The sequence below is a fragment of the Pan troglodytes genome, chromosome 2 (genome assembly GCF_028858775.2).
Source record: "Pan troglodytes isolate AG18354 chromosome 2, NHGRI_mPanTro3-v2.0_pri, whole genome shotgun sequence".
Classification (NCBI taxonomy): domain Eukaryota; kingdom Metazoa; phylum Chordata; class Mammalia; order Primates; family Hominidae; genus Pan; species Pan troglodytes.
Window position 1 is genome coordinate 175,184,460 of NC_086015.1, and position 15,513 is coordinate 175,199,972.

Consider the following 15,513-nt stretch of genomic DNA (forward strand, 5'->3'; position numbering starts at 1 on the left):
TTGCACTGTGCTATATTTTACGGATATAAAGATAAAAGTAAGAAACAGTCTTTGTCCCTGAGAAACGCATTGTGAAATAAGGCTGGGTGAGTTGGCTCACGCCTGTAATCTCAACACTTTGGGAGGCCAAGGCGGGAGAATCACTTGAGCGACAGAGTTCCAGACCAGCCTGGGCAACCTATTGAGACCCCCTCTCTTCCAAAAAAGGAAAAAAAAAAAAAAAAAGGGTGCGGTAGCTCATGCCTGCCCCGTGCCTGCAGTCCCCAAAACAAACAAACAACAACAACAAAAAACAAAAAGAAAGAGGAAAGAGAGATTTTAACTTAAGTATAATAAAATTTGCTCATACTATGTTAGCTGTATGAACAAAATGCTGTGGGAAATGTGGGAGTGATATAGCTCACAAGGTTGCTGTGGGGGTTAACAACAACAAAAAGGGAAATATATGTGTAAATGAAAAAAAAGTCAGTTTTAGGCTTATCACTGAGTAAACATTGCCTTTATATTACTTTGGCGATCTGCAGAACGCGCAGCCCTCGCCATTCAGGAGTTGTTAGTTCCCTAAGCCTCAGGTTTCTTTAGTCTGGCTGAACCAAAAGGAGTTTCTGCTTAGCTAGGCAGGGCCGGGGGACAACAGCTTCTGCGAGTCTGCGATTGTGGCGGCCGGTATATTCGGCGGTTTACGGTAGTGGGCGGGCCCCAAATCCCCATGTGGTCCCGACATCATTGACATGGCGGAATCCCCCATCAAACCCTCCTGGTAGTTATTTGAGCGGCGGCGGCGGCGGCTGGAGGAGGAGAGCGGCGGCGGCGGGAGCAGCGAAGGGGGCGGCAGGGATCCTCCAGGCTGCCGGCTGGGAAGGCGTGGGCGACCCGGTGTGTGGCGCGCCCAGAGCCCCGCGTTTCAGCCCTAGGGAAGGTAAGGCGTGCAAGAGCCGGGGACTAGAGGAGACCGGGACCCCGCGCGCGATCGCCGGGTCCCGGTTCACTGGAAAGCCCCGGCCTGACGCCGAGTCCGCCAAAGTGCGTCCCTGTCCCGGGAGCGCCCTGGGCTTCCCGGCAAAAACTTGGCGCCGGAGTGCTGGGGCGCCCCGTGCTCGCCTGGGCACCCCGGGAACACGGGACCCGGGAGGGGGCGGCCCCCGCCTTGCTGGCTGGGGTCCCCCGCCTGTGCCCCCTGCCTCAGGGTTTGGAGGAGTGAAAGAAACGGGTAGATTCCTCTTAAAAAAAAATTGGGCAGTGGCTCGCGGCCTCCCCCCACCCCCAGCCTTCCCAGCAGATTTTGTCCGAGGAATCCGCTCCCCCTCCCGGAATCTCCGCGGCAGGAACGCTGCCCAGGAGGGGGAGGGCGGGCGGCGAGGCCGAGGAATCTTCGACGTGTCACTTTCTGAGGCTGTAGATTTCCATATGGTGGAGGGAAGAGGGCGGGTGTGCGAAGTGGGGCTGGAAGTTGGGGCCGCCTCTCCGCGCCGGCGGGGGCGGTCGGGGGCCTCGAACCCGGGGATGCTCGCGGGGAGGGTCCCGAGCCCGCGCCGGCCTGGCCCCCCCGTCCCCGGCTGGGCCTCTCCGGGACACTCCCCGCCCCGCTGCTGGCCACCTCCGAGCACGCCACGTCCTCCTCCCCGTCCTGCCCCCCGGGCTCCCCCCGGGCTGGGGGCGGTAACCGGCGGCCGCGGCCGGACTTGGCGAGCCGGCGGCTGGAAGCTCGGGCGGGGGAGCGGGGCGCGGCGGGAAGGAGCGGGCGACCCGGTGTGTGGGCCAGCGGAGCTCCGGTCAGTCGGTCACCCCGAGGGGCGCCTCGGCCGGGGGTAGGGCGGGCGGGCGGAATCTGCGCCCCGAGGCGGCCAGGAGGGGCCGCGCGGACGGTCTGGTGCCCGCGGCTGGGCTGGGGCCGGCAGGCGTGGGAAGGGCCTGTCACTCTCGGCAGAAAGTGGGGCCTCGGGCTGTGCCCGCGAACTTTCCCAGAGGTCCGGGTCCCGGCGTCCCGTGGGAACCGGAGGACCCGGGCCCGCCGTCTTGGGAGACTGGGCTGCGCCGCCCGGCGGCGCCTTTGGCGGGGAGGCTTCCAGGAGTGCGCGGTCGGAGTTGGAGCTTTTGGAATCTCAGCTCCCACCCTGCCATCCCAGACGAAGGGAAGCAATGGCATTTTATCCAGACAGTGCCGTTTGCAGACTTCCTTAAAAGTTATAACTTTTTATTTTCTTTTCTCCTCAACCCAGCATTTTATTTAAACAAAATTTAGAATTTGGCCGCAATGGGCCAACGCTGGGGCCAAAAATCCACAGGTTTCTCTCTCCATCCCTGCTGGTTTCTAGTCCCCCTCCCCCTCTTCCCTCCCAGGCTTAATCATATTTTGGAACGGGTGAGGTCTTTTGTTGGGTGGGCACCCCCTGATTGCTTGTCTGTTTATTTTTTAATGTGCAACTAATTTGATTTGAATTTCCTTCAGTTTCCAGGCCTTCCTAGGGAAAGCTAAGGGAGAGGGAATATGCTTTTTAAAAATCGTTTTCTTTCTTTCTTTCTTTCTTTCTTTCTTTCTTTCTTTCTTTCTTTCTTTCTTTCTTTCTTTCTCCCTTTCTCCTTCTCTCTCCTTCCTTCCTTCCTTCCTTGCTTCTCTTCTCCTCCTCCTCCTTCTTGTTCTTCTTTTTTTTTTAAATAAATGTGGCAGGAGGTGGGGCGTTGGGAATGGGGAGGCACGGTGGTTGTGGGCAAAGAGTCAGAAGGAGCAGACAGACCCGGAAGAAAAGGAATCTGCTCTGGAATAACACTTTTTTTTTGAGGCCTCAGGCCTTGGGCAAAATTGCTTCGCTGTATAATGATTTCTGCTGCCGGAGTTGCTCCTCCACTCCTAAGTTAAAGCTATGACCCTGGGTGCCCGGGCAACGCCCCACAGTGGATAGCAGCCGGGAGCGCTGGTTTTGTGCCTTTTGTGGGGGCCCTTGGTTCCCCCTCATTGGAGGCTGACTGAAATTTACTGGATCAGTAAATTTCCTGGCTCCCTGGGAGCAGCTGTTAACGAGGATAAAGTCTCTGGGCATGTTTCTGGCCCTGCAAAAGGACCTCACCCATGAAGGTACAATTCTCACTTTGTTTAGATACCAGAGGGGCACCCACAGGCTGGCTGAGAATGAGGCATAGTTGATTAAAAAAAAAAAATCAGTCATTACAAAATTGTTTTTAAACTCACACGTGCTTTTAAAGTGTTGTGGTTTAAATTACTTTAAGATAAAAAAATTCATCTGTAAGGATAGCGTTCATTTAAAAGATGCTAAAACTGCAGGATCTCATCATAAAATAGGAGGTTGTAGCTTCTAATTACAGTATATACAATTTCAGAAAGATATTCCGGTAATCTTTTAATACAGACTTTATAAATAGCTCACATCAGACGATGGGTTATATTGGAGAGCCAGTCTTCTGGGGTTTCTTGAAGAATGCTTGGGATCTGTGAGGAAGCTCTAGGCTCTTGGAGGCTAGGTAGCAGTTCACTCAGTAGGAGTTTGTGCTCCTTTTGCTCAGTATTTAACCTGGTAGCATTTGATGGATAAGTTCATTAGGAGCTAACTAGAAGAACTTACCACACTTGTCAGTTTGGAAAATGAGGCCCGGGAAGGGAAAGTGACTTGTTGAGGGTCACCATTATAGACTAAAGTTTAATACAGGATTGTGTTAATAGCTCCTTTCTGGGATATCTGATGTGTACTAAGCACTAATTCCTGTGCTTTTATACATTATCTCATTAAAATTCTAGTATTTTCGATTTAGGTTGTGTTATGCACACTTTACAAACAAGGGCATTGAGATTTACAGAGAGAGAGTAACTTGCATAAGATCACGTAGCTACCAATGGTGTCATCCAATGGAATTTTCTTCAGTGTTGGAAATGGTTCTGTCTGTGCTGTCCAGCATAGCAGCCACAAGGCACATGTAACTGAGTCTTTGAAATGTAGCTAGTGGACTGAGGAACAACAGTTTAAGTTTTTTGTTTTTTTTTTGAAATGGAGTCTCGCTCTGTCGCCCAGGCTGGAGTGAGTGCAGTGGCGCAATCTCGGCTCACTGCAACCTCCGCCTTGCTGGTTGAGATGGATTCTCGCTCTGTAGCCCAGGCTGGAGTGCAGTGGCGCGGTCTCGGCTAACTGCAACCTCCGCCTCCCGGATTCAAGCGATTCTCCTGCCTTAGCCTCCCGAGTAGCTGGGATTACAGGCCCTTGCCACCACGCCCGGCTAATTTTTTGTATTTTTTAGTAGAGACGGGTTTTCACCATGTTAGCCAGGCTGGTCACGAACTCCTGACTTCAGGTGATCCACCCGCCTCGGGCTCCCAAAGTGCTGGAATTACAGGCGTGAGCCACCACACCCGGACTAAGTTTTATTTACTTGTAATTATTTTAAACTTAAATTTCCACTTGTGGCTAGTGGTTACCATATTGGAGAGCAAAGTGTAGAACTTTTTGACTCCCAAATCTTTCACATGTAGCTTGGTCATATTGCTCTTTATTTTACTTTGAGACAGACTCTCGCTCTGTTACCCCGGCTGGAGTGCAGCGGCATGATCACTGGCTCACTCACTGTAGCCTCCACCTCCCAGGCTGAAGTGATCCTCTCCCCTTAGCCTCTCCAGTAGCTGGTACTACAGGTGTGCACGCCACCATGCCAGGCTATTTATTATTATTATTGTTTTTTTGTAGAGACAGGTCTCACTAGGTTGTCCAGGCTGCATACTGCTCTTTAGATCTCTTAGTTCATTTTTCTTTCTTCTACGATATCAGAAGTTACATTCAGCCCTTGAATGGAATTTAAAGACTGAGTTAGCTATAGCTCAACTTTGCTTTCATATGTAGAGTGGATAAAATACGCACATTATTTGTTAACTCTTTGGTTTTAAAAACAATGTTTACATGTCATAGTTAAAACTGGTGGAAAAATCTTTAAATTGTATCTTTTTTGGTTTAATATAGGAATTGTACATAGGAATTGCTGAAAAAGTAGTCAGAACTTGTTGGTTATTTTAGTGTAATAAGAGTACAAATAGGAAGCAATATGAAAAGTCACTAATAGAAAGCTGAAAAAAACGATCCTCTCATACCCATGTCCATCCGTTCATTGGACAGTTCTTTTCAGACTTCGTAAGTATCAGTAAACCATTACTCACTTTTCCTTATGTAGCTGCAGAAGTAACCTGAAGAATTAAAATTATTCTTTTACTCTCAGTGTATAGAAATCAAATATCAAACACATTGGATTCATCCATGAATTGGGAAGAATATGTGTAAGATTAAAACAGTAAGAAAGATCTGTCCGATGGCAGATGTTCAAATCATTTTCTGATTAGTGGATTTAATTTAAATTCATTGAATTTTAGAGTTTCATTTGCTAAAAGGAATTTCAACAACTTTCTGATTTTGTATGGAATAGTGAAAATTCCAACTCTTTTTTTTTTTTTTTTTGGTGTGCTACCCTCAGGAAAAGGCAAATTATAATGTAATCTCTTTTTATTAGGATTTTTAAGAGGCAACTGCCAGGTTCAGTATAAATATATCTGAATCTATTGTATCTTCCATAGTTAACTGTCCTGGGATAATTGCAGTTCATAGTCTTAACTCTAGACATATCCTGAAGGACCTATGTCTGTAAATTATCTTTAAATTGTTCTATGTTATTTTAGTGTTATGTGAATTACATTGCTTCCAGCTCTTTGAAAATCGTTAATTCAACTGCAGGTAAGGCGTCAGTTACTGAGACTGTTCAGATAACTGAAACATCCTGTTCATACCCATTCCTGACCATTGGGACCACTGTACTATTTTCAAGGATAAGATACCACTGTACTATTTTCAGGATAAGAACCATGTTATAAATAGAATTATAGTGTCCTAGTGAGTGTGACAAATATAGGAAACATGATTTAACCCATGACATACGGTTTGATTTGTAGGACATCCCCAAGTGCTTAATACAAATGAGAAATGTACTATAATCTTAAGGCATAAAGATGTTTAAATGATGGACAAAAATTGAGGGCCACATCTGAGCATCAGTTTGAAATCAGAATATCTCCTCTGTCAAGGAGTGACTTTACTTTCTAGCTGGGTCCTTGATAAGCTTTTGAATCTCTCTGAGTCTGGGTTTCCTCATTTTAATATAAGGAGGAAAGATCTAACTCATACCTTTTCAAATGGTTGTCACAAGGGATTAATGAGTCAGTGTATTGAGAAGTGTTTGGCAAAGCCTTATACAAACTCCATAGTTCATTATATTCCAGAGTTTAAAACCGAGCTGGTGCTATGGTATTTCTCTGCACATTTTCAGAGACCTCCAAATTGTGCTTGGACAGCTTGAAAAGTGATTTATTTTTCTCTTTGTGATCAGTAAACAAGGTCCAAGCTTTAGATGTTGTATTTTATTTTACCCCACTCCTAATGGAATAGGTGATTTGTGACCTCTGCAAAGTTGTACTATACATAAGTTGTCCCATATCTGTGTTTTTGGGAAGCTGGTCTGTAGCTGGGCTAGTGTTGCTGAAGTGGGCAGGCCAGGCTTGATTCAGGGCTGTTTTTGAGGTGGGGGGGAAAAGTGCAGTCTCTTAGAGGAACGTTCAGTACTGAATGATAAAGGAATAAGGTTTTAGGCCTTGTATGTTACCTTAGCCTATTACTTGAGCTTTCAGCAATTACAGCTGAGAATGGAAAAGAATCGTATTTTCAGTGTAGGGGAGTCTTTGCAACCTACCTGCCTTTCCACTTTAGAAATCACAATTGCCTTTTCTTCATGTTAACGAGGTTAATCCATTAAGTGGGATTTTTATATGGTAAGACATTATTTTCAAGTAAATTAATTCTCTTAAGACTGTTGAGAATTCACTTAGGTGGTTGAGGAGAAGCTTTGTACTTTAGTTTACTGAGTGTCTCTGTCTCTCTCTCTCTCTCTCTCTCTCTATACACTTTGCCTTAAAATATATAGTATGGTTATGGCATTATGTGTTTTAAAGAGGGAGAGAATGCTTGAATTATTGTGGCTAGATAGGGGCAGGTAGACAAGCACAGGCCCAACTGGAAGGATGACTTGATGGTAGTTGAGCACTTTGCAAGGTACCTCCAGTGAGATGCCAAACCCTAGTAACAAGCTCACCTGGAGGGGAGTTTGTTTGTGGTGCAGGTTTAATGTCAAGGACCAGTTCTTGGAAACAGAAGGTATGTGGGGTGCCAGTTGAAGATCAGGGGACAGAAATGTTTTTAAAACCACCAAGTATAAATCACATAAGATCGATAGACAGTCGTGATCAGCCATCTACATACAGATGAGGATGTTTGTCAGTTTGAAAATGGATCGATTGTTGAATTTTTCTTTGTTTCTCCCCAGTTAAGATATGCAAGTTTAGCATTCTGTAAGTGTTGGATCAAAATTTCTGATGCCCTTGGCACTCACTACTCAGTGTCAGTTTAGACATTGGCTCCTAATTTTTTTTCTTTTTCTTTTTTAAGATACAGTGTTTCACTGCTGCTGGAGTGCAGTGGCTCTATCATAGCTTACTATGGCTTCGAACTCCTGGGCTCAAGTGATCCTTCCACCTCAGCCTCCCGAGTAGGGCTATAGCTAGGACTATAGGTTCACACCACCATGCCTGGCTAATGTTTTTTTTTTATTTTTATAGAGACAGGGTCTCACTTTGTGGCTCAGGCTGGTCTCTAACTTCTGGCTTGAAGCAATCCCCCCGCTTCAGCCTCCCAAAATGTTGGGATTATAGGTTATGAGCCACCTTGCCCGGCCCTGTTTTGTTTTTATAATATCATTAAAATACCTCATCAGTTTCAAATAACCATTTTGCAGGGTGGTAGGGGTTTTTCTGAGATGGTGTTGAGTCACAGTGTTATTTGAGGTTCTAGTAAGTATCAAAGTGTGTCTTGTGTTAAATGATTCTATTTGAGCTTAAAATGTAATTTCATTTCAGTTACTTGTTTATTGACTCAGAATGCATTTGTTGAGATCTAGACCAGGTTCTTTGTTAATGGAATGTTCTACTCTGTTCTGATGTTTTTGGAATCTTGTATAGAGAACAGTGTCTACCACCAAACTCCTAAGGCTGGATGGTGGTAAGTTCAATTCTTTGCTACCTTCTGAAATTTGAGAAATAGTAAAATTGGAGCACCTTCAGGCTGTGTTAGACTTTAAGGCTTCTAAATTATATTAGAATGTAAGGATACATCTTTGTTTTGACCCTGGAAAGAGTAGTAAAGATTTTCATAAAGGCCAACTAGTCATAAAAACTTACTTAAATTGACATGATCCTAACTCACAATTATGAAAAGCTTTCTGTTGAAATAATTGTGTAGAAAGTGATCTTTATACATGAACAAAGGTGGGATGTTTTAGAAATAATTGAAGATTCTAAGATCCCAGGAAATATAATGGTTTAATTTATTTTTAAGGGATTTAAGATTCCCCATAGCCTATGAAAGAGGGGTCTCTATTAAAAATAACTCCATTGTTCTAGATGTAGCTAATTAGGGATTTGCAATTATCCAGGCAAGGCTAGGATAAAGTTTGGCTGCCTATTCTATATGAAAAGGTTTTACTGTAAATATCAAGTTTAAATAGATCTTAAGAGGAATATTTACCTAATTAAAAGAACAAACCACTTTTAAGCACCTTGGGAAAATCAATTTACTTAAAAGCAGTGTAAAAATGCAGAATGCATTCACTGATGCTGGTCTGCTGGTGGTCTTTTCATAGAGATACAGGAGCCCCTGGAAAGTCAGTGCTCTCTGTGGATTGCCATGAAATAAATATTGATTGACTCAATGCTATTATGTGAACTACAAACAGTTTACCAGCAATGGGTAGAACTATATTATTTGCTTGCAAAATACATCACAACAATAAACACAATATCTGTCTCCCCCACCCCACTCCACTCTACCAATAGACTCCAACTATGCCTATTTATTGGTTTTGGAGTTTTTCTATTGACATTTGTTTTGCTACTTGTTAACTTCTTTTGTCACGTGTAAGCATTTGATGGCAGATTGGGGACAGCAGGTGTTAAAGGTTTAAGAGCATCATTATTGCTTTTAGCTTCATTTCTTCTGCCTTTGTGTTTGGGCAAGATGTGGAGAGTCCTGAGTTTAGTATTTAGATAAGATAATTACACGTCCTTCTCCTCTACTTTTACTAAAGCAAGATCCTCCTGGGCAGCTTAGTTCCAGGTACTGTATGAACTTGCCAGTAATAAGAGTAAGTTTCTTTTAAAAGATTTCTGGATATTTTACATTTTATACTCAGTCACTCAGATGCGAGGTTTTCTAGTATGTGTCTACTTAGGGGTCAGATTTGACCAGTTTTTAACAGTACAAGTTGTACATATAGGATACTTAACGTATTTCTAGGATATTATGCTTCATTTTCTCTTAGTATTTTAAAGGTTTTAAAAAACCCATTCTATACCTTCTATATCTTTTATTGTTTAAGTCATTCAATGGGAAAGAAAATAATAAAAGTCTTTAGATGCTCTTTCTGATTTTTCGATCATGGTTTTTTTAATCTCAAGAAAAATAATTCTGATTAAGAAATAGAGGTAAACATTATTCTGAAGTAGTGAATTAGAGAATACTTAAATATATTGAGCTGGAATCCTTGTGTATTGCATGTTGGGAATGTTAAATGATAAAGCTACTGTGGAAAACAGTTCTGTAGTTCATAAATATTTACACATAGAATTACTATATGATTCAGCAATTCCATTCCTATTCCTATACGCAGAAGAAAGCAGGGACTCAGGTACTTAAAAGCCAGTGTTTATAGCAGCATTATTGACAATATCTAAAAGGTAGAAACAACCCATGCCCATCAACAGATGAATGGATAAACAAAATATGGTATTATATATTGGAATATTTTGGTACAGTGGAATATTATTCAGCCATAAAAAAGAAGGCAGTTCTAATACATGCCATAACATGAATTAATCTTGAAAACATTATGCTAAGTGAAATAAGCCGGACACAAGAAGATAAATATTGTATATATCCACTTGCATGAGATGACTAGGATAGGTAAATTCATAGAGACAAAAAGTAGAATAGAGATTACCAGGGCTTGGGGGAAGGGAAAATGGAGAGATAGTGTTTCATGGGTTTAGAATTTCTGTTTGGGATGATAAAAAAGTTCTGGAAATGAACAGTGGCTATGGTTGTACAACATTATGAATGTATGTAATGCCACTAAGTTGAATGCAGAAAATGGTAAATTTTTTGTTATGTATATTTTATGACAATTAAAAAATGCAAAAGTAAATATTGAAGATGTATCCTACACAGTCTCCATATGCCTCTTTACTCCCCCTTGGTCTGCTTCAGGCAGGTATATAGTTATTTTTTCTTCATCTGGCTGTTGCAGTGTAAATGGAGATTTCCCTAGGCCATTTTTTGGAGATCAGAGAGTTTCCTTATTTTATTAACTGACTTAAATTTAAGAGGAAAATGTTTAAAAGTAGATCTCTGGAGGGGAAAAAAGGGCATTTTAATATTGAGATGAATCAGGGAGTTTATTAATATTTGCAGACCATGTAAGCACATGAAGATAATCTATCCTGAATAGCACAGCGAGTCATTTAGAAATCCAGGAGTAGGTGTACAATCGGACCTGTCACATTTTCTAACCTTTAAACATTGTTTTTTGTTTTTTTTTTTTGAGATAGAATTTCGCTCTTATTGTCCAGGGTGGAGTGCAATGGCGCGATCTCGGCTCACCCTGACCTCTGCCTCCCAGGTTCAAGCGATTCTCCTGCCTCAGTCTCCCGAGTAGCTGAGATTACAGGCATGCACCACCACCCCTGGCTAATTTTGTATATTTAGTAGAGACGGGGTTTCTCCATGTTGGTCAGGCTGGTTTCGAACTCCTGACCTCAGGTGATCTGCTCGCCTCTACCTCCCAAAGTCCTGGGATTATAGGCATGAGCCACCATGCCTGGCCTAACCTTTAAACATTTTATTCATTCTCGACATCATTAGTACTGTGGAAAAACTTTGATTTCTATTTAAGAGAAATGGTGTAAGTCATCTCTGTACTCATGTTGGAAATGCATTAGGTGTTAGAATTCTTTAGTTCCTTAGACTGTAAAACCAAGTTACAAAAGGGATAGAGTGAAAGAAAACACATAAATTCTGTTTTATTCATCTGAACTTGTCTCTGGCATCTAATGATTGCATAGTAGGTTCTGCTCCCTCTGTTTTTTTTTGTGAGGTATTTGATGTTGAGTGTAGTTGGATCATTTACCAAAAGATGGGTAAGATTTTCATTAAGTGATGGGATACCAAAGCCTAAACGTCGGATGAAAAGTATGTATACTCAAAATGTCAGATAAAAATTCTAATGGAAAGATTTAAATTCAAATGCAGGTAAGTTCTTAAGGAAAATTACATACCATTTGCTACCACAAAATGTTTACCATTCATTCCAGAACTCCTGGAAAACAGTGTCAAATTGCAAGGGTGTGATAGTAATGTGTACATGTACTCTCTGTGGGTATATTTTCTTTTTTTTTTTTTTAAGATGGTGTCTCACTCTGTCACCCAGGCTGGAGTGCAGTGGCACGATCTTGGCTCACTGCAACCTCCGTCTCCTGGGTTCATGTGATTCTCCTGCCTCAGCCTCCAGAGCAGCTGGGATTACAGGCACGTGCCACCATGCCTGGCTAATTTTTGTGTTTTTAGTAGAGATGGGGTTTCACCATGTTAGCCAGGCTGGTCTCGAACTCCCAACCTCAGGTGATCCACCTGCCTCAGCCTCCCAAAGTGCTGGGATTACAGGCATGAGCCACCACACCCGGCCTTTGTGGGTATATTTTCGTGTGTGTGTGTATTTGTGTGTGTGTATATATATAGTGTGTATATATAGTATATATACTCTTTATACAGTGTGTGTGTATATATATTGCTGTATATATAAATGGCTTGATACAAATTCCACTCAATGAGCTTTTCATACCATAGCTGTCATTTTTGTGGCCTACTAATTTCTCTGGCGGTAGGGTCATTACTGATATCAAAAGGTATTGAGAGTCATGGTCTCCTCATATCCAGGAGTGATACGAAGAATTATTACATTGCATTTAGAATGCTCTTAAATGATTTTGGCCTATTCAAAAGAAAATGATCTCCCCTTTTCTTTGCATATCCTTGTTATGTTCCAGAGCCATCATTTTAGATAACTTATCATTTTCTTTCTTCTTTTTTTTTTTTTTTGGAGATGGAATTTCACTCTTGTTGCCCAGGCTGGAGTGCAATGGCGCGATCTCAGCTCACCGCAACCTCCGCCTCCCGGTTTCAAGCAATTCTTCTGCCTCAGCCTCCCAAGTAGCTGGGATTACAGGCATGCACCACCATACCTGGCTAATTTTGTATTTTTTTTTTTTTTAGTAGAGACGGGGTTTCTCCTAACTTAACATTTTCTTAAATATCTTCTAGCACTTTATCTGTACTTTTCAGAAGACTTGACTTTTTCATTGTTGTCTAATAGTCTCCTTGTCTCCCTTATTTGTGAGTAGGGATGATTTCTGATTTAACTTGGGGTCTGTTAATCGTGGGTACACAGTAAATATTCATTTGATGGCTGGGTAGCTGGATCCCTAGTTTGAATGTGCCATTTAAACTTAGCACATTTCAATAAGAATGATACAGTGGACTTTGGGGACTCAAGGGGAAAGGTTGGTAAGAGGGTGAGGGATAAAAGACTACAAATTGGGTTCAGTGTATACTGCCCAGGTGATGGGTGCACCAAAATCTCATAAATCACTGCTAAAGAACCTACTGTCTTTGGAACATGGCCTGTATTTTAGGCATTTTTGTGTTTCCATGGTGTTCTTCAGTTTTTTCCTCAAAGCAGGGAACTAATAAATATTTAATTGAACAAATGAAGATGAAAGGCATGAGTCACCTGTAGTGCAAACCTAGCTTTTTATTCATTGCTATTTTAAAGAAATGAATGTTCTTCAGAGAATACATGACTTTTTTCATGTTTCTATTAGATTGTGAATTGATTTGGAAAATTCAAACAAAAAGCAGTATTTATGTTCCATGAAAATATGGGCCCTCAATTATGTACATTTTGTTTGTTTATTGGAGTCAGTTCAAATTATAAGTTAAGGGAATTATTTTTTAAAATAATGTAACTTTTCAGAGATTTGTGGTAGTTTTAAATGATCCTTTTTAAAAATAATCTTTGTCTTTCTTCTTTTTTTTTTTTTTGAGACAGGGTCTGGCTCTGCTGCCCAGGCTGGGGTGCAGTGGCGTGATCTCTGCTTACTGCAGCCTCCGCCTCCTGGGCTCAAGTGATCCTTCCACCCTCAGCCTCCCGCGTGAATGCCACTATGCCCAGATAATTTTTGTGGGTTTTTTTTTTTTTTGGTAGAGATGGGGTCTTGCCATGTTACCCAGGCTGGTCTGGAAGTCCTGGGCTCAAGCGATCCGCCCACCTTGGCGTCCCTAAGTGCTGGGATTACAGGCATGAGCCACACCTGGCCTTAAATGATCCTTTTATAAGTGAAATTCTAGAAAGGACATATTAAGGGACAGAAACCCTCTCCTCCCCCAAATGTGCCTTGCTGAGCTGTTGGAGGCCCAGCTGAAAGAGTCGATTCTGTCCAAGTGTTGGTTAGTGCTAAACTAAGCCATGGAGAAAGGGTCAAAGAGCATGCCTTGGAAAGAACTTGAGGAGAATGACCTCAGCTATTTGCAGGGGGAGTTAAAGACTGTTAAGAGAAAAATCTCCTGGGACATAATAGGGCTGTGTGTTTGGAGAGGGGCGGTGCCTGTGAGGCTCTTGTTCTTTAGATCTGGGGTGGGATCTGGAAATCCTTATCAAGTGTTTCAGGTGAATTATATGATCAGACAAGTTTGGGGAACTCGGAGTTGGGGAGTTGGCCCTCTTGGTAATCTGTCCCTGTAAGGTTTTCAATCTAATGGCTGGAAAGAGGTGAGAATAGTGCTTAGATTAAAGGACTCCAGTTAGGAGATAGGGCAAAATTGAAGGTTTTAATCATCATATTCCTTGGAGTAAAATGATAGCCAGCTATTGGCAGTTTTATTTAGAAATGAGGACACTTTTGTGCACTGTACTTCCAAACCCTCTGACCACAAGGCAGATGTAAAATACAGTAATGGTGGCCAACAATTTTCCAGCACTCACTACTTGCCAGGCATTTTCATGTAAATATGTATTCCATCCATATGTATATTCTGTGTGTGTCTGTGTGTATACATCCATTTATCTATATACAAACACACTTTCCTTAAAAAGTAATTCTGGAAGATATTCTGTTTTTCTGTAGGCGTTTCTAGTGTCCACCACAGAAGCTGGTACATATTGAGTGCCCCCATAAGTGTTTATTGAGTGAATCAAAGATGAGAAGGCATACTCAAAAACATTAAAAAACTTTCCTAAGTCACTTAGAGTGATTTTAAAACTTTTTTTAACTGTATCACACTGCTTCTCGATAGTTCAAGTTAATTATCTTATTTGTATCTCTAGACTTGGTACAGTGTCTGTGTTCCCAGGTGGCTGAATACTAAGGCTAAATATTAGCTGAATGCCTTCCATGTGCTCAACCTGTCTATTGTCTAGAAAACTAAAATCTAGGCTGGACACAGTGGCTCGCGCCTGTAATCCCAGCACTTTGGGAGGCCAAGGCGGGCAGATCACCTGAGGTCAGGAGTTTGAGACCCGCCTGACCAACATGGTGAAACCCCATCTCTACTAAAAATACAAAAATTAGCCAGGTGTGGTGGCGGGCACCTGTAATCCCAGCTACTCAGGAGGCTGAGGCAGGAGAATCATTTGAACCTGGGAGGCGGAGGTTGTAGTGAGCCGAGACTGCGCCATTGCCCTGCACTCCAGCCTAGGTGACAGGGCGAAACTCCGTCTCAAAAAAAAAAAAAAAAAAAAAAAAATCTTCTTTTGAAACAATATTCTGGACATTTTCCAAGAGGGAGATTTTCCTAGATTGTTCTCTGTAGTAGCAACTTAAGCTTAGAATGAAAGAAACCAGAGGATAAAAGTGTACTTCATAGAAGGTAATGTATAAGAAGCACAATGGAGTGAATGGGAAAAATCTGAGGCAGTTGGTTAAGAAATGGTAGTGAAGCTTTACCTTATTCGGACACTTTAAACACTCTATGAAAGGGAGTCCTTTTACTCACTGGTAAAACAGTTCTGTTCATCCGCAGTGCCTTTCATTTCAGTTAATAAGAGTAAGATGCTGTACCTATAATTTGCACCTGGAAAAGCAAATCTTCCTATTCCTAATACTAACTGTTTTTCTCCTTTTAAGGTTAATACTTTTAGGTGGTGTAGGTTGTACCCAAGGCAGCCACAGGGATGGGATGAGCAAAGGACTAGAGGGTGTCTATCTCTGAGAACTCAGAAAGCAGCTCCTGCAGTTAATTAAAGGTGACCTCAGGATTCAGAGGAACCTTGTGCTTTCCCAGACGGCCCAGGCTAAACCTGGGTAGCTGGCAACCC

The 15,513-nt window shown here is 42.4% G+C and overlaps 1 protein-coding gene across 4 annotated transcripts in view; it reads left to right on the forward strand.

Annotated features, from left to right (window-relative positions):
- The first annotated feature begins 709 nt into the window (after positions 1-709).
- Positions 710-15,513, forward strand: part of FNDC3B (fibronectin type III domain containing 3B) — a 361,399-nt gene continuing 346,595 nt past the window's right edge. Inside the window, exon 1 of one of the 4 annotated variants that reach the window (XM_001165324.8) lies at positions 710-919. The gene's annotated coding sequence lies outside the window, so the exon portion shown is untranslated. Of the gene's footprint in view, positions 920-1,652; positions 1,773-8,049; positions 8,091-15,513 lie in introns of those variants that run through there. The other 3 variants (XM_016942296.3, XM_063807331.1, XM_054681246.2) reach the window with 3 other exon arrangements.